General features: G+C 45.5%; 1 non-coding gene across 1 annotated transcript; it reads left to right on the top strand.

The window, feature by feature from the left end:
* Positions 1-10,125: 10,125 nt before the first annotated feature.
* trnaq-uug (transfer RNA glutamine (anticodon UUG)) lies at positions 10,126-10,197 on the top strand. The gene has a single exon. It is a non-coding gene; the product is annotated as a tRNA-Gln (tRNA).
* Positions 10,198-18,553: the final 8,356 nt, after the last annotated feature.

Raw genomic sequence — 18,553 nt, 5'->3', positions numbered from 1 at the left:
TTCCGCAACAGCAGTTTGAGCTTCTATGTCTTTGTCTCATTGAGTGTTGCGGCGAACAGCTGATGAACAGCTGATGGGCGACTGCGGCGGCCCCTGATGCAGGAGACGGGCCAGGACCCGTTCAGAAGGTGGTGAATATTATTCTTGGTGTTCTTAGGGCATGTTCCCACCCATCTTCACGTGGGTGACAAAAATGGATTTTTTGTAAAGATTTTGGCGCGAGTTCGGCCTGTCAAATCCTGATCGGGGCCAGTTTGGTTGTGTTGTCTGCAGCGAGAGCGCGCCTGGCACGCTCAGCGGGAGCGAGTCCGATCATTATAAAGGTGGGTCAAACAATTTAGGTTGAGACGAAGGACGGCACGAGCAGAGCAGACGCAGGTCTTCATTCCACCCGCAGAGCTGTCGAGCATGGATCATGTCAAGGACTAAATGAGGGGAAAGAGAGCAGGAGAGCAGGGCAGAGACAAAGACAGATAATGCTCTCCGAAAACAAGGACTGTTCAGTCAATGGTAGAGCAGAGTGGCGCAGAGGAAGCGTGCTGGGCCCATAACCCAGAGGTTGATGGATCGAAACCATCCTCTGCTAGAAGACGAAAAATAAAATGAACCAGTGTCTTTAGAAATGTGTGTCTGTTAAAAAGAGGTTCGTAAGGATTTTGTCTTCCTCCACAATCACCAACCATTGTGAGAGTTAACAACAGTCCACTTTCTGACTGAAGCAAAAGTAGACTTCAAAAGGTTTTTCTGATTCAACATAGCAGCTAAATTTCCATTTCCAGAACAGGACAGGTTAAAAAAAAGGGAATGTCATGACTTCCTCTGTATGTTAGAATATGAACGACTAAAAATGTTCATGCCCAGTTTAAAGTTAGAATTAAACTGAAAATACCAAAATCTCCCCTCTTCAATCCTGTCACTCAGTGTTGTAAACTGTTTCAAACAAATTCTACTGTTCAACAGTTCGAGTGTTTCTAATGAAGCTGAATGTTCTCCTCTACTTTCCTCAGTTGTGTTTTTTTCATGTCCTCCTGAGATCAAAGACAGAATTCCAGGTACAAATAAAGACACTATCAAAGCCCCCCTGATGACATCATCATCAATTCTGTCTTTGATCTGGAGGCTCTTTCTTTAATCTTGGCTTTGATCTGACTAATGTTTCCTGACAGGTTGCTGTTTCCACTCCAGAGCAACCAGTAGTTGATCCTATCAGACCAGTCTGATGAACGTAGCTTTTCACTGTCAGTGGAATCACTGGGAAAAGAAACTCCTCCTGTCAGATGAAGGCTTCACTGTGTTGAGGAGGGTTTGTTCAGATGATTCTGGAAGAATAAATCAAAACCTCATCATTGAACATGAACATTAATCACTGATGACTGTTTTAACTGAACCTACTGGATACTGTGGTGCCTGATGAGGAGACAACTTGGGTACAAAGTTGAAGAAGAGGGTTTTTGGAGAGGAGATTTAGATGAGATGGTTTCCAAATCAAATCGGTTTTCACAAGGGAAAGTCTGCATGGAAACACACACACACACACACACACACACACAGAGTCCTACTGACTAACCCATGTTTTTCTTCACTTAAACCACCACTGGAGTATTGAAAGAGATTGCATGAGACACCTTCAACTTACATTAAAAACCCCTGACTGCCTTTAATTCCCTCCTGGCTGCAGGAAATTAGACAGACCAGCCCCTAGAGCGGGGCTGCACGGTGGTGCAGTGGTCAGCACTGTGCCCTCACAGCAAGAAGTTTCCGGGTTCGGGTCCTGGCTCGGGCGTGGGATCTTTCTGTGTGGAGTTTGCATGTTCTCCCCGGGCCTGCGTGGGTTCTCTCCAGGTACTCCGGCTTCCTCCCACTGTCCAAAGACATGGACATTAGGGGACTAGGCTGATTGATACTCTAAATTGACCGTACGCGTGAGCGTGAATGGTTGTTCGTCTGTGTGTTGGACCTGCGATGGACTGGTGACCTGTCCAGGGTGAACCCCGCCTCTCGCCCGTAGATGCTGGGATAGGCTCCAGCCCCCCCCCCCGTGACCCTTACTAGTAAGGAATAAGCAGAAGATGACGATGGATGGCCCATAGAGTGGAGGTGAGACCACAACCATGCTCTACAATCAATATTTACATCAAACCAGCAACAACTTAACCTGACTAAATATATACATGATTCATGTACATGTAATTAATAAAAGATGATCAACTGTTTTTTAATATAACATTAATTGTTTAACATGAAACGACTGACTTTTTTAAGAAGAAAAAAAGAAAGAGAACCTGCATCATCACAGCCATGAAGACCTCAACAGTTGAAGAGAAAGTCTTAGGGTGGATTCTTGTGTTTTGCAGCATCCTTGATGTGTCTGCATAGAAACATTGGTGTTGTGGACCCACATCCACCAGGAGTGGAGCTCAACCAAGAAGAGCAAGAGGAGAATGTTTGTGGAGGAGCTGGGAAGTTCCCTGGTCAAGCCACACACTGAGGGAAGGGAACGGACGCCCCGAGACCCAGACGCTGCAGCCTTGCTCAGACACCTGCAGAGCTCAGCAGCACTCCATCCATGCCATCAGCAACACAGAGAGCATCCACACCAGCGTCCTCCTCAGCAGCCCTGCCTCAACACCAACCAGAACAGCCACAGCCACAACCCCCTCAGGACCTGGTTCCAGGAGAAAGAGGGTCAGGACTGCCCAAGCAGTCAGGACAGCAGGACAAACGGATGGTGCTTCAACTGCAGGAACATCTCTGCAGAGAACACACAGAAGTGTCACACATGCATCTGAACACACACACACACACACACACACATACACACACACACACACACATACACACACACACACACACACACATGCATGTTCTTACACACAGAGACTTTTCCTCTGTTTTTGTTTTTTCCTGGTTTTGAACCAGTAACTGGTTTCTGTTGGTTTGATTTGCTTGACTGGTTGTTGTTTGTTGACCTTCCAAAGCCATATTTTGGGTTCTGGCTTGTTCTGCTTTTCATTTTGTGTTTGTATCAAAGTTCTGTTGCTGAAAAAGAGACTTTTTTCTCTTTTTCTTGAAGTAAATATATGAGGGTCTAAACTGACCCATAACACCATGGATGTTCCAATAGTTAATGATATTAAAATGAATACTAAATCAAACCAGTCCATGTCAGAGATGTGTTCTAACACCCTCAGTAACGGTCAGGAAACACAACAACCTTTGGTTCATTTCTAGGATTTTCTTGAGGTTCATTTTACCATTTTTTTAACTGAAATTGAAGATTTAGTGACTAAAAAAAGGTCCAGAGGCCCACAACTAAATCTTCAAACCAATATTTCCATGGATAAGGAAGCCTAACAAGGTCACCAAGAGATGGAAACAACTTGGAGGATAGAAAATTGTTTTAGTTTATTTGACAGCTGATTGAAGACGTGGGTCAAAACTGACCGTTACCATAGAGATGGGAACAGAAAGCTGACACAAGAGGAAGGTTCCAGCTCTGAAAAAGGAGTTTGATCAAAATCTTCAACTGCCAGTAGAAATATCCTTTTGTATGTTGACCTTTGTTGACAGAAGTCACTTTAGCTTGGCAGTGAAAAGAATGGCTGCTAGCTTGACAAAGAGCTGCACAAACCAGGTTCAAGCTGGACTTTGGACCCTGGTATCTGCAACGACTCCATCAACTCCTAATCTAGCAGCTCTGCTGGGTCCAACTATTTTACAGAACATTTGACAGACCTGTGGAGCAGTGAGGACACACAAGAGTTGATCACATGATCCACTGAAGCGCCATTTTACCTGCCACTGAGGTCACCAACATGAGCTGGAGTTGGGAATCTTGAACTGAACCTGGTATCACAGCAACACCTACTGCTGCAAAATGGAACAGCAACATTGAACCAAGTACAGGATTGGAGGGAGACTGATGGTCGCTGTTTGGGTTTTTGAAGAACAAGGAGGGCGTGGCTTCAAGCTGGATTCCCAGAGACTATTTCCACAACCTCTACATTGGCATCTACACTGTCATCCAGTCATGTGACTGAAGTCATCCAGTCACATGACTGAAGTCATCCAGTCATGTGACTGAAAACTCCCCCCAAAAAATCGATCTCCTCCTAAACCGTAAATGCCAGGGCTTCCAAACTTTCACACATTACTCTCCCAACTGTGCTGATTAAAAGTTGTTCAAGGTTAATATACTACGCGCTCGGTTTGGATTTTATGAGCCGTCAAAGTGGGGGAGACACTTTTCGCCTTACAATGGAAGTCTGTGGGGAGAGCGTGTCCTCTCAGGGTACATACTCTCAAACAAATGCTTCTCACATCTACACCATACATTCCACAGCTTTTAAAAACACACCACTGTATTCCTGACAAAAATCCCTACAAAAATATGGTATTTTGTGTGACTTTTGACCAACGTAGGCCGATTTATTCACCTTTTACACACTACATTTCTCTGAATCCTCCACTCTCTCCACTCCAGCACAGATCAGACACAGTGCAGCGGGGGAGGGGTTCTTAAAGGGCCAGCTGGCAGCTCTGCTCTCAGCTCTGCTCTCAGCTCTGACAGAGATGGCAGAGAGCGAGCAGAGAAGGGAGGGGCTCTTAAAGGGCCGGCTCTCAGCTCTGCTCTCAGCTCTGCTCTCAGCTCTGACAGAGATGGCAGAGAGCCAGCAGAGAAGGGAGGGGCTCTTAAAGGGCCGGCTCTCAGCTCTGCTCTCACACTGTGCAGCGCACTGAGGCTCGTATATCCTCAACTACAAGGCCTAGGGATTTGCCGATTACACCGTTGGATTCGGGCCGGTGTCAAGGACGCGGCCACAGGCCGCGCGGGGGCTCAGGCCCTAACAACGCTGCTTGCAGCTTTAATATTTAACCCTGTGTTTTCTCCTGTTCGTCCTGGTTCCATTAAGTTTTGTGACGTTTAGTTTATGTCTGATTCGCTTTCTCCCATCGTCAGTCTCCCATCGTCCAGTCTCCCATCGTCCAGTCTCCCCGCCATAATCAATAAACCTCTTTTGTGCACTGCCCTACACTGTCTGCAATTGGGTCTCCATCATTCCCTCACCATCCTCAACCCCCAAATCCTGACAACTTCTTGCCCCAACGCCAGGGACGACACATCTGCGAATGCTGACTCCAGGACAGGGAGACGATCTCCAGAGCTCTGGATTCTTTTCTGTTGATCTGAATAAATTCTTTTGAACCAACTAGAAGGTGTCCTCTCCAGATTTAGAACAGCACAGTACAGACTCTGTGGGTCCTGATTGATTAATGATGACTTGGTGAAAAATTCCTACACGAGCAAAAATAACAGGGTCTTTGCCCCGGAGATACCCCGAGGTAGAAGTGGGACAAAGTGAGAGTGCAGAGGGGAGAGTCGAAGCTTGAAGCGCCCCTCCCCCGCTGACGTAAAGTGAGAGCACAGAGGGGAGAGTTGAGGCTTGAAGCGCCCCTCCCCCGCTGACGTAAAGAGAGAGTGCAGAGGGGAGAGTCGAGGCTTGAAGCGCCCCTCCCCCGCTGACGTAAAGAGAGAGCGCAGAGGGGAGAGTCGAGGCTTGAAGCGCCCCTCCCCCGCTGACGTAAAGTGAGAGCGCAGAGGGGAGAGTCGAGGCTTGAAGCGCCCCTCCCCCGCTGACGTGAAGTGAGAGCGCAGAGGGGAGAGTCGAGGCTCGAAGCGCCCCTCCCCCGCTGACGTAAAGTGAGAGCGCAGAGGGGAGAGTCGAGGCTCGAAGCGCCCCTCCCCCTCTGACGTAAAGTGAGAGCGCAGAGGGGAGAGTCGAGGCTCGAAGCGCCCCTCCCCCGCTGCTCCCTCCCCCTATGTCAGAGGGGAGAGTTGAGGCTTGAAGCGCCCCTCCCCCGCTGACGTAAAGTGAGAGTGCAGAGGGGAGAGTCGAGGCTTGAAGCGCCCCTCCCCCGCTGCTCCCTCCCCCTATGTCAGAGGGGAGAGTTGAGGCTTGAAGCGCCCCTCCCCCGCTGACGTAAAGTGAGAGCGCAGAGGGGAGAGTTGAGGCTTGAAGCGCCCCTCCCCCTCTGACGTAAAGTGAGAGCGCAGAGGGGAGAGTCGAGGCTTGAAGCGCCCCTCCCCCGCTGCTCCCTCCCCCTATGTCAGAGGGGAGAGTCGAGGCTTGAAGCGCCCCTCCCCCGCTGACGTAAAGTGAGAGCGCAGAGGGGAGAGTCGAGGCTTGAAGCGCCCCTCCCCCGCTGACATAAAGTGAGAGTGCAGAGGGGAGAGTCGAGGCTCGAAGCGCCCCTCCCCCGCTGCTCTCTCCCCCTGTGTCAGAGGGGAGAGCAGAGCAGGTTTTTAGAGTTTTTCATGTGAAAAAGTGTCCTAAACCCCAGATGTTGTCCAACAGTGGAATGTACCATCATCATTTTGTAGGGATTTGTGTCAGGAATTCAGTGGTGTGTTTTTTGAAGGTGTGGGAGTTTTAGTTTGGATGTGACCAGCCTGTGTTTGACAGTCTGGACCAGGAGGGGAGACAGCCTGGACCAGGAGGGGAAACAGTCTGGACCAGGAGGGGAGACAGTCTGGACCAGGAGAGGAGACAGTCTGGACCAGGAGGGGAGACAGTCTGGACCAGGAGGGGAGACAGCCTCCCCGTGCACTTCCATTGGAGCTGACAGTTCCCAGACAGCAACACTGCAGCAGATCTGCTCCAGACCGTGGATGAGATTTGGTGCAGACCGTTTGCCAGATCTGCACCGGGGTCTTTATTCACAACGGCCCAATACCGGCAACAATATAGATTACTGATCTGGAATGGACTTGGGCCGGTTGTGGCCCAGTACAGTTAAAAACTCAATGACATTTGGTTCAGATCTGGCACAGAGCCATGATTCACATCTTACATCTGGGCCAAATGTGTACTCAGACAGCACAAAGAAATGCACAAATTGTCTTCAAGAATATTTGTTCTTCAGTTCACATTGAAATCATTCACTGGTCTCTTTGTCAGCACAACATTCTTTTGGGCTTTTCAAAATAAAATCATTCAAACTTTGTTGTAAACTGTAGTCTTCAAAAATATTTAGGCTTATTCTTCTATTAACATTTGAAACACACTCTGCTCTCCTTGTCAGCACAACTGAGCTTTGATTTTGTTTTTCAAAATAAAATAATTTTAATTTTCTATTACAAAGTGCAGTTTTCAAAAAACTTTAGGCATCTTGTTTGGTTCACATTTAAAACACACACTGCTCTCTTTGTCAGCACAACTTTTTATTTTGGCTTTTCAAAACAAAATTATTCCAATTTTGTTTCAAAATACAATCTTCAAAAAATATATATATTTCTGGGACACATCATCATTGTCATAACAACCTTTGGCCTACAGTCAAAAAGATGTCCTGATCCATTCACGTGATCAGAAATCGGGGCCAACCATGTGATTTTTTGAATGATCAGAATCAGGTGAACTTGATCTGATGGGGGACCAGACGTCCTCTTTTACCTGGACATGTCTGTTGGAGTCTCAAACTTTCAGCACCGTGCGCAGTCAGGAGCGGCACCTGAGGTCACAGACAGACAGAGCACCACAGCGGCCCAATCACAGCCCTCCAGTACGCGTGATGATCTTTGGAGAGGGGGCTTGGGGGGGGGGGTTGCTGTTGAGACTCGGCAGGTACCCCTTCTCTGTCTGGAGCAGGGGAGCCGCCGCACGGAGCGCCGTCAAGAGCGTACGGGCCATGAGAGCAGCCACACGGAGCGAGGGGTCTCAGTTCAAGCGTATTTTGATGACATTGTTTGATGTCATGACTCACAGTTACTTTAGCAGGACCATCGTGACATGAAATCTTCCTCATCATCCCATATCGACCCTCAACCCCTCACACAGAACCAGGAGCCCTCAACTGAAGGAACCTTTAAAACTATAAATTAGAAAGTATTTTGGTGGAACGAACCTTTAAAACTGTGAATTAGAAAGTATTTTGGTGGAATGAACCTTTAAAACTATAAATTAGAAAGTATTTTGGTGGAACGAACCTTTAAAACTATAAATTTGAAAGTATTTGGTGGAAATGGAAGAAACCATTAATACTATAGTTAAAAATTAAAGGATAGGAAGTAGTATTTTGGTGGAATAAAATAGTTAGTCATTTTGCTATCATCTAATTTGATAGGTGGCGCTGTCACCAAAAAACAAGAGTCCAACAAATGCATTTTATCATCCAATTCAGTAGGGGGTGCTGTGGGGTCCTGGAACTGCAGCTCTCTGATGCTGCAGGATCTCCTCTTGAAAAGCCTCACACTTCAGAGTCGTTCCAGAATCTAGGAGCAGAAACCAAAGTCTCCTACGACGAGGATGGGATTGGAACCCACGCCTGCAGAGCTCAATGGATCAGCAGTCCATCACCTTAACCACTCGGCCACCTCGTCTCCTGACCACCATGATGTGCTGCTTTCTCTGAGCCTTTTAAACAGTGAACTCTTTGGAGCCCATTTGTCAGAAATGGACCCAGCAGGAGCCACTGAACACAACTCTGACATCATCAGGCTTCTTCCCAGCAGCTTGGTGCTCCAGAAGGAAGAATCCAGACCATCGCTACATCATCAGAGTGAACACCAGCTGATGTTGACCAGTTTAACAAGCCTTTGACTGCTAAATGACATCCAAGCTCAGATTCTCTTGTCCTGGTAGAACAAGTCAGTGTTGAAGAAGACGAGAGCACCAGTCTCTTTCATCCAATGCTGGAACAGCGTTAGACTGAAGGTCTGAAGGTCCCTGGTCTGGTCCAGGTTTCAACAGGGGACCAGCATCAGCCAGCATTTAAATGTGGACAGCAGTGGAGGTGAAGCCCACATCAAGGAAACCAGCCTCCTATCACTGTCCTGTGCTGAGTTTCTTTAAAAAAAAGTGAGACAACCTCAAGAGTTTCTGTTTCCTGTGTTGGACTTTGCCTCAGAGAATCAGAGCCAATCAGAAGCTTGTTGGTCTTGGATGCTGGTCATCAGGAGCAATGAGGGGCTCAGTGTCTTGCTCAAGGACACTTCAACATGGTCACCAGCTGAAGTGAGAACTGAACCAGCAACTCTGCTAGACGGCCACTCTTCCTCCAGGCCGTGCCCCCCTAACCTGAATCATCATGATGTCATTATTTGTTGCTTTAATTCACCAAATGTGTGACGTGGTGAGTTTGTCAGGAGTTTAAAGACCAAAGTTGTGAACACACAGAGAAGTAAACCTGTCAAAGCTGCTTCACTTGATGAGTGAAACTGAGGAACTGATAGAAGAGCAACAAAGAAAATGGAGTCAGAAGGTCGTCTTCTTCACCGTTCAGTCACAACACTGACACACACACACACACACACACACACACACACACACAAATAGTTTGTCTTTGAGAGAGGACAAAAAATGTTTGACTGTGCTGACATGAACTTTCATTGTCTAATTTCAGTCTCCTACAAAAGTGTGTGAATGTGGTCGTTGTGGCCGAGTGGTGAAGGCGATGGACTAGAAATCCATTGGGGTCTCCCTGCTCAGGTTGGAGTCCTGCCAACAACGTTAAACTGTTGACAATTTAAATTTGACTCATTTTTCCTCCACACTGTCCTTCATCACAGCATTTAACATCAGGACTGCTCCCAGATCAGCTCCATGACCTCATCCCTGCACCAGAGTCCCGCCCAAGTTCATCAAAAACGGCCAAGCATAAATATATAATATGTATATAATGTGAACACACCTGTACAGGTGCGTTAACGTGCTTAATAATAGAGAATGAGTGAAGGGTGCGTTCAGAGTGGAGTGCAGTACGACAGTCAGGCCAGCAGGTGGGGCTTTCATTGGTGCTGTCTACCTAATTGCGGTGTCTGTGTTCTGCCAGCAGAGGTCGTGCTTCACCACCAATCTTCTAGGGTGTCTGAGTGGTGCCGCCATGTTTAGGTTGTAGCAGGAGGACGTAGGTTGGTACTTGGCAGTTCGGACGTAGCGAAAGTCACGTTATGAATGGAGGGCTGAGTTGGAGCAGAGGGGGACAGGATCCTGGGGGTGGACTTTCTTTAGGGGGCTGAGGTGTCTGGTGGTCTTGGTGGACCCTCTGCATCTCAAACTGAGACCACAGAGTCCTGTGTTCTTGAGTCATTGTCTATAGTCTCTGTTGTTGGAGAGCTCAGTGTGGTCCCTGATGGTCTAGTGGCTAGGATTCGGCGCTTTGACCGCCGCGGCCAGGGTTCGATTCCCGGTCAGGGAATGAGTTATTTAGAGGTTGAGGGAGAGGTGATCAGGTGGTCCACATGATGGTGGAGGTGATGAACTGTGAGTCCATCATGGCTCCACTCTCACCCCCATTGTAGTGTTCTTGGTTCACTCTGCCATGGCCCCATGTTGAAGGGTGACTGTCTCATTCAGGTCCAACCCTTTGTTAGACTCTATTAAGTCACTGACTCTCAAACTCTGTAATCCTCCTTAGTAGCTTTGGTTATTGATGATCTGCAATGGTTCGTGGGGGTGGAGCCTATCCCTCAGGTGAGGGGCGGGGTTTATCCTGGACAGGTCACCAGTCCATGGCAGGGCCATCACATAGAGACAGATTGATTATAAAAATGTTCATCCCCAGTTTGAAGTTAGAGACAGGATTTAAGTGTGGAAGGTTTTTGTATCTTCAATTTAATTCTGAGTGTTGTAAACTGTTTCTAACAAACTCTACTGTTCAACAGTCAAAATGTTTTCTAACCAAGCTGAATGCTCTCATATACTTTTTAAAGTTGAGTGTCTTTCATGTCCTCCTGAGATCAAAGACAGAATTCTAGGTACAAATAAATACACTATCAAAGCCCTGATGACATCATCATCAATTCTGACTTTGATCTGGAGGCTCTTGCTTTCTTGCTTCAAATAAAAAACGTTGTTCCAGGGAAAAGTCTGCACATGAACACACACACACACACACACACACACACACACACACACACACACGCACGCACACACACACACACAGCCTGTCTTCAGTATAAAATGGTCTTTCACGTTCTCTCACGTTGGAAGATTTCTCTGACTCCATTGTGAATACAGAGACTCTTCATCTGCCACCTGAGTCTTGATCCACTGATTCCTCTGATCCACCTCTTTCTGCTCCAACAAGGCTGACATGGATCAGGTGGGTCCATGTCAGCCAATCAGGAGGTTTCTCCTCTCAGTTAATTTTCTTCATCCCAGTTTAGATTGATTCTCCTCAGCCTGATGAAGGAGCATCTGATCAGGTGTTTGGCTGCTTGTTGGTTGTAATTCCATAGATTTTAATCTCAGATGTTACAGAATTAAGAATGCAATGGCAGTCCTGCCAAGTGACATCAGTCACATGACAGGATGACCCAGTCATGTGACTGAAGGAGCTGAGAGCTTCTACACATCATTGTTGATGGTGTCTTCCACTGTAGTCAGCAGCCACAACTCCTCTATCAACACCTGTCAGAGACCTGCTGGAGGCCCCACTGAGGTTTGAACTGGGATCACTGGATTCAGGGTCCAGAGTGCTCACCATTCCACCATGGAACCATCAAAGATGAAAGGTGTGAGACAAACTATGGCACTAATCATGTATGAGGGACTGCAGTGGTTTTCTGGATCTAATTTCCACAAACAAATGATGATTTGGGGAAAGGTCTGACAAAGTCTGAAAAACCTACCCTGATTTTTTCACAAACAAATGATAACTTTTAGACAGTGAGACAGTGCTCTTATTTTGGAGGGCCATCAGGATGTGAAATATCCCAGACCTCTGAGATCAGAGTGTTCACTTTGATCTCAGGGTCCTGAATTTGGAGGTTCTTCCTTTGGTCTCCAAGTTCTAACTCCCATCTGAGTGAATCCTTTTATTAATGAACTCCTCAGACCCTGATGATGTCAGGAAGAAATCCAGACATTCAGTTCTCATCTCAGCTGTTCTGACTGAGACGTCAAGCAGTCAGGAAAAAAGTGTTACGACCCAAAGTGGGACCTTTACAGGAGCTAACAAAGTGTCTTTTTTCTAAACTACTTGAGGAACTGGTTAAACCAGTAAAATATGCATTTCTGTGTGCAGACCAGTGGGGAGCCTGGGTGAGTGGAAGGATGTTTACCACCAACACAGAACCCAGACTTTAGTCATGTGATGAGATGGAGACTCTGATGATGAAGTTAATGGACAAAATGTGACTTGAAAGAAAACACATTCCTTCAGCAGACTTTGATCCAACATTGAAGTTAGAGTTTGGTGGCTGCTCCATGTTGGAGGAAACCAGGCGATGTTGGACCATCACAGGGAAGCTCCTTTGCCTCCTCTGCTGCCAGTTCAACCACTCACTCCCCTCAGTGGAGAGCAGCTTCAACTGGGTTTGGAATTTACCACTGTGGATGCATAGGAATGTGGAGAAAATGTCCTTTGTTAGAAGTGGGATTTGAACCCACGCCTCCAGGAGAGACTGCGACCTGAACTCAGCGCCTTAGACCGCTCAGCCATCCTGACAGACACTTAGACGAAGACTGAATTAATTCACTGACAAAGTAGAATTTTTAAAATTGTTAACATTAAACACACTGTCTGAGTTCATGGCAGGAAGAAATGAACCAGAACATTTGAACCACATTGCATCTCTTGACCAGTTTGTTACATGGGACACCTTCCAGACAGGAAGGTCCTTCTGAGACTTGAACTGGGATCACTGGATCCAGAGTCCAGAGTGCTCACCATTCCACCATGGAACCAAACACAAGGAGGAGGTTCCTCTAAATACAACTTGACATCACCTGCAATACAAACTGTTGATATTTGGAGGTTCATCTTGCTCTTGTTCCAGACTACATTGGCAAAAGGATCATGAACCACAAGGAAATCATGGAACTCCAGATTGATTCAGGACTTTCTAACTCCATCGTATGACCTGGGAGCAAAGACTGGCCAGGCCTTCCTTAATTTATCAGTTAATTACTGCTTCAACAAACATGCCACTTAATTAAGTTACCAGAATTTCTCTCATTGAAAAACCCACCAGCCTGATTTCTTGACATGACATGAAAAATTCTCCAAGAACCCACAGTTGGGTGGAAAGATACCAGGTTAACCAGGAGGAGTCCTGTTCCTGAACCATGGATGGAACAAAGTCCACTGGAAAACTCAGCAGTTCCTGAGTGCCAGATCCATCCAGGAGCTTGGGTCTCCCCTTGACTGTGGTGATCCATGAGATCAAGGAGGACAGAGGAAAGAAGGATCCTGTTGGAGATCTCCTCCCTTCTTCCTCCACTTCACTACTACTTGGATGTCAGGAATATGAGGTACTTTACTCAAATGAGGTATTAGGAGTTCCCTGTTTGACAAGAAGGAAGTCAGAGGTTCATCCCTCACTTGTTGGTGGTGCCCTCAACCTGCTGAGAGCATCACTTAGTTCTCTACAGAGAAACATGGCAGCTCTGCTGAAGGCTGCAGGAAACCTGCTGGAACTGAGACTTGGACTCAGGTCACTGGATTCAAAGTCCAGGGTGCCAACAGGTCCACCAGGGCATCTGTGCTTTACTTACTGTGTAAAAAGGACCACAGTGGTCGTCTGGTTTTAATTTAACAAACAAATACGGTTTAAAACTTTGAGACAGAGACACAGGGCTCTTATTTGAAGGGCCATGGGATGGGAAATATCCCAGACCTCTGAGATCAGAGCGCTCACTTTGATCTCAGGGTCCTGACTTTGGGGGTTCTTCCTTTGGTCTTCAAATACTTGTGGTTTTTATTGGCAGAACTTTCAACTTGCATGCAAAAAGAGAATCACAGTCAATGTAAACCCAGCAGACAGTGTTTATTTCTAATAAATCAGACAATCGCACAAATGAGAATGAAAGGAAAAAACAATAAAATGTTTAAAATCTTTCTCCACTCTAAAGCTTTTTAAAGTTCACTTGAAGGTTCAAAGGTGGAGGTGAGGAGGTCACCCTGATCCTCCCTGTCGTCACTGCCGGGATTCTTTCTTCTGGTGCTGTGGTTCTTCTGATGGAAGGGGGCGTGATGTTTGCTGTCTCAGGCTCCACCAAATGTCCTCTTTAGGACGCCACAATGTGGCCTCTTCACTGCTCCATCTTCCCTGCATCGGAGACACCAGGTTCCTCCTGGTGCCGACCCCATCGTCCTTCTACCCAATGGTGCGGCCATGGATCCTCAGAGGAGGCTGGGATCCTTCTTCTCATCAGAGCCACAGTTTTTCCTGTAGGGAACAACAGGAGCTTTGTTGTAATGTTTTGCTCGGTGTTTCCTGCTCAGAGCGTCAGGATCTGTGACGCCATCTTGTGGTAGGGGGTCATCATCTTGTTGTGTGGTAGTGGATTCATTGATCTGCTGTTTCAACACATTCAAGTTCATTATCCTACAAGTCAAAGTACATTTGGTGTGGAGTTTTACTTTCTGGCCTCAATCATAACGTGTGCCTTTCTTCTTCATGAACATTTCTCAGCTTTGTAAGTTTATTCTAGTTTTTCTTCCTCTCTTTTCTATTCCATTGTTGTTGAAGATTCTACTGCAGGTTGGAGTTCCCTGTTGACTGAAGCAGAAACAGGAACAACAAGCTGGAGGCTGTCAGAGCTCCAAGTTGGGGGCTGATATTAAAGTAGGAGATGAACACATCCAGGTTAGCATCCCTCTCAGAAGCTGCTACTTTAGCTCTTCAGAATACAGCAGCCTAGCATAGCTTCATCTGGCCAGTTAGTGGCCCACTTTGATGTCTGGGATATCAGGTTCAAGGTTCTTCACAGCTCTGAATGAAGGCTTTCTAAAGTGTTAACCAGTACTCCAGTTGTAAAAAACAATCAGGGGGGATGGTAGATTTTGATGTTTAGGAACAGATCATTTGTGCTGATGACAGCGCATCAGGTGAGAGACCAACAGTGTACCCTTACTCCTCTAAAACAACATGCATGCTATGGATATTACCTGTCTGCTACTCCTGTCATTGATCTTGACCAAGCCCCCAGGCTGACACTGCTAACACTGCTCCTACATAGTTAGAGTCAAATGCAGAGGACATTTTCCCACCGGGTGCAAGTGCAACTTCATACTCATGCTACCTATAAATCTGGGAATTCATCTATATTTTGAAACAAAACATTCTCAAGTCAAGTCCATTTTAATTAAAGTGCAAGAGCAAAAGAATGAAACAAATGTACTTTGGCAGGATAGCGCTACACTCCCCACCGTGAGGGGCAGTGTGGCAGACGATAGTGAGTGGTCACCTAGCAGTAGACCTGGTCCGACCCTTCTCCGTCCTTTCCACTTCCTCTCCCTCCTTTACGGAGCCGACAGCCGTGCGTGGTGGCGTCTCGCTGGTCAGCAGATCGGTTACAAACAAAGGTATGCATGCTTGCTCTGCTCCATTATTCTGTGTCATGGGCCCCCTGTTTACTCCAGTTTTGCTCCGTCCAGCGGTGTGGTGTTACCGGGAGCTGGGCTGTCTCCCTTGGGCCGGTGTGTGCGTGGTACGCTTTCTGTGGATAAGACGCGTAGTTGTCTGCCTTTCATATCAAGCTGCCGATGGTCTGTGGTGTTCTGATTATCCTCTCCCGGCCATCGTTTGTGTAGTCTGGGCTGCGGGCTTCCTCCTCCTGCCTCGTCTGACGCCACGATTCTGCTCTCCGGTAGGAAAAGTTTATTCTTAGCTTTTGTTATTCTGTAATGTCCTTCATCCACATTTTAATTAGGTGAACTTGTTTATTTTGCAGTGCGCAGCCGTCAATTGCTGCTGTGAGCCTCGCTGCTGTTTTGGTTCTTCCTCTTCTCCTCGTCTTCAGTCTGTATTCTTGCTGATTCGGCTCATAACGGCTCTGATCCCAGTAACGGCGGTTAAAGCCGTGCACTACGGCCTTTATAAGAGCCTCAACGTGGGCCAAGAGAGGGCATCCCGACCCTCATCGGCGCTGAGCCATCCCCCTTGGAGCCTGGTTTTAATTAGAGGGGCAGACATTTCCTTAATTACTTGAGTTTATTCCTTTTCTATTTGTTATTTCTTTCTTTGAATTATTACTGTTAGTTTTTGTGGGTTACATTTGATTTATTGTTTAGAACCTTTATTATTATTATTATTATTATTATTATTGTTGCCTTTTGCTCCCCATTTTGATCATTTGGATTTAAAACAGTTTCTGTTGGGTTATTTGTGGTAGTGATATTTGGTTCGTGTGTGAGGGTTGCCTTGATTTCATGTTTTTGATGGTGTTCTTTTCTTTTCTTTGACAGGTGTTGAGGGCCCAGAGTGGCAGCGGTCCCCCTGGTGGTGGTTCCTTATTCATGTTTTTTTGGTTTGCTGTGTCACGGGTGCAGTGTAGTTTTTTTGGATCCCTCCCCTTTTCGTTACCGCTGTCGTGGTAAGCCCCAGCCCTGTCCCCTTTTCCTTTTGGTAATTCCTCTTGCACTCCTTATGATATCCATTGGTATTCATTTAGTCTGTTGCTCATTTTAAACTATTTTTCTAATAAAAGTATTTTTATAATTGGAAATCGCGGTCCTGTCCTGTTGTGTCTCTCGACCTGTGTGCCTTTGTTCAAATGGAAGCCTGGTCATTTTGAAATTTTGTTTATGTACTGGGGTGAAAGCCCCCAGGTGGCGTTGTTGGCAACTGTTCTCCACCGCTCGCCTTGCCACACTACGAACCTCAAAATAATGCTACAGTGATGGAGTAAGAGTTGCTAATGAACACAAAATAATGCTACAGTAATGTAGTAAGAGTTGCTAATAACCTCAAAATAATGCTACAGTGATGTAGTAAGAATTGCTAATGAACTCAAAATGATGCTAACAGTAATTAAGTGATAGTTGCTAATAACCTCAAATTGATGCTGACAGTCATGTAGTAAGAGTTGCTACGATCCTCAAAATGATGCGACAGTGATGTCAGAAGAATTGCTAAAGATCTCAAAATGATGCGAAAGTGATTTAGTAAGAATAGCTAATAAACTAAAAGTGATGCTGACAGTAATGTAGTAAGAGTTGCTAATAACCTCAGAATAATGCGAAAGTGATGTAGTAAGAATTGCTAATGATCTCAAAATGATGCGACACTGATGTAGTAAGAATTGCTAATGAACTCAAAATGATGCTAACAGTAATGGAGTGAAAGTTTTGAATAACCTCAAAGTGATGCTGACAGTCATTTGGTGAGAGTTGCGAGTAAATTAAAAATGATGCTGACAGTGATGTCGTAAGAATTACTATTAAACTCAAAACGATGCTAACAGTAACATAGTGATAGTTGCTAATAAACTCAGTGATGCTTACAGTAATGTAGAAAGTGTTTCGAACAACCTCAAAGTGATGCTAACAGTCAAATAAGAGTTGATACTAACCTAAAAATAATGCAACAGTAATGAAGTAAAAGTTGCTACGAAACTCCAAATAATGCGACAGTGATGTCAGGAGAATTGCTAATGAACTCAAAATGATGCTAAAAGTAATGGAGTGAAAGTTTCAAATAACCTCAAAGTTATGTTGACAGTCATGTAATAAAAGTTTCTACGAACCTTAAAATAATGCAACAATAATGTAGTAAGAGTTGCTACAAACCTCAAAATAATGCGACAGTGATGTCAGAAGAATTGCTAAAGATCTCAAAATGATGCGACAGTGATTTAGTAAGAATTGCTAATGAACTCAAAATGATGCTGACAGTGATGGAGTGAAAGTTTCGAATAACCTCAAAGTGATGCTGAAAGTCATGTAGTAAGAGTTGCTACGAACCTCAAAATAATGCGACAGTAATGTAGTAAAACTTGCTACGAACCTCAAAATATTGCGACAGTGATGTTGGAAGAATTGCTCATGAACTCAAAATGATGCTAACAGTAATGGAGTGATAGTTGCTAATCAAGTCAGTGATGCTTACAGTAATGTAGTAAGTGTTTCGAACAACCTCAAAGTGATGCTGACAGACATGTAGTAAGAGTTCCTACGAACCTCAAAATAATGCGGCGGTGATGTCAGAAGAATTGCTCAAGATCTCAAAATGATACTATAAAGATTTAGTAAGAATTGCTAATGAACTCAAAATGATGCTAACATTAATGGAGTGAAAGTTGCTAATAACCTCAAAGTGATGCTGACAGTCATGTACTAAGAGTTGCTACGAACCTCAAAATAATGCGACAGTAATGTAGTAAAAGTTGCTACGAACCTCAAAATATTGCGACAGTGATGTCGGAAGAATTGCTAATGAACTCAAAATGATGCTAACAGTAATGTAGTGATAGTTGCTAATCAAGACAGTGATGCTTACAGTAATGTAGTAAGTGTTTTGAACAACCTCAAATTGATGCTGACAGTCATGTAGTAAGAGTTGCTACGAACCTCAAAATAATGCGACAGTGATGTCAGTAGAATTTCGAAAGATCTCAAAATGATGCGACAGTGATTTAGTAAGAATTGCTAATGAACTCAAAATGATGCTAACAGTAATGGAGTGAACGTTTCGAATAACCTCAAAGTGAACCTGACAGTCATGTACTAAGAGTTGCTACGAACCTCAAAATAATGCGACAGTAATGTAGTAAGAGTTGCTACGAACCTCAAAATAATGCGACAGTGACGTAAGACGAACTGCTAA

This window comes from Aulostomus chinensis, chromosome 1, assembly GCF_037954235.1.
Source record: "Aulostomus chinensis isolate RoL2024-O1b breed Wild chromosome 1, RoL_Achi_v1.0, whole genome shotgun sequence".
In the NCBI taxonomy this organism is placed as follows: Eukaryota; Metazoa; Chordata; class Actinopteri; order Syngnathiformes; family Aulostomidae; genus Aulostomus; species Aulostomus chinensis.
The sequence above is the reverse complement of the archived record's forward strand: the minus strand, read 5'-3'. Positions and strand labels throughout refer to the sequence as shown.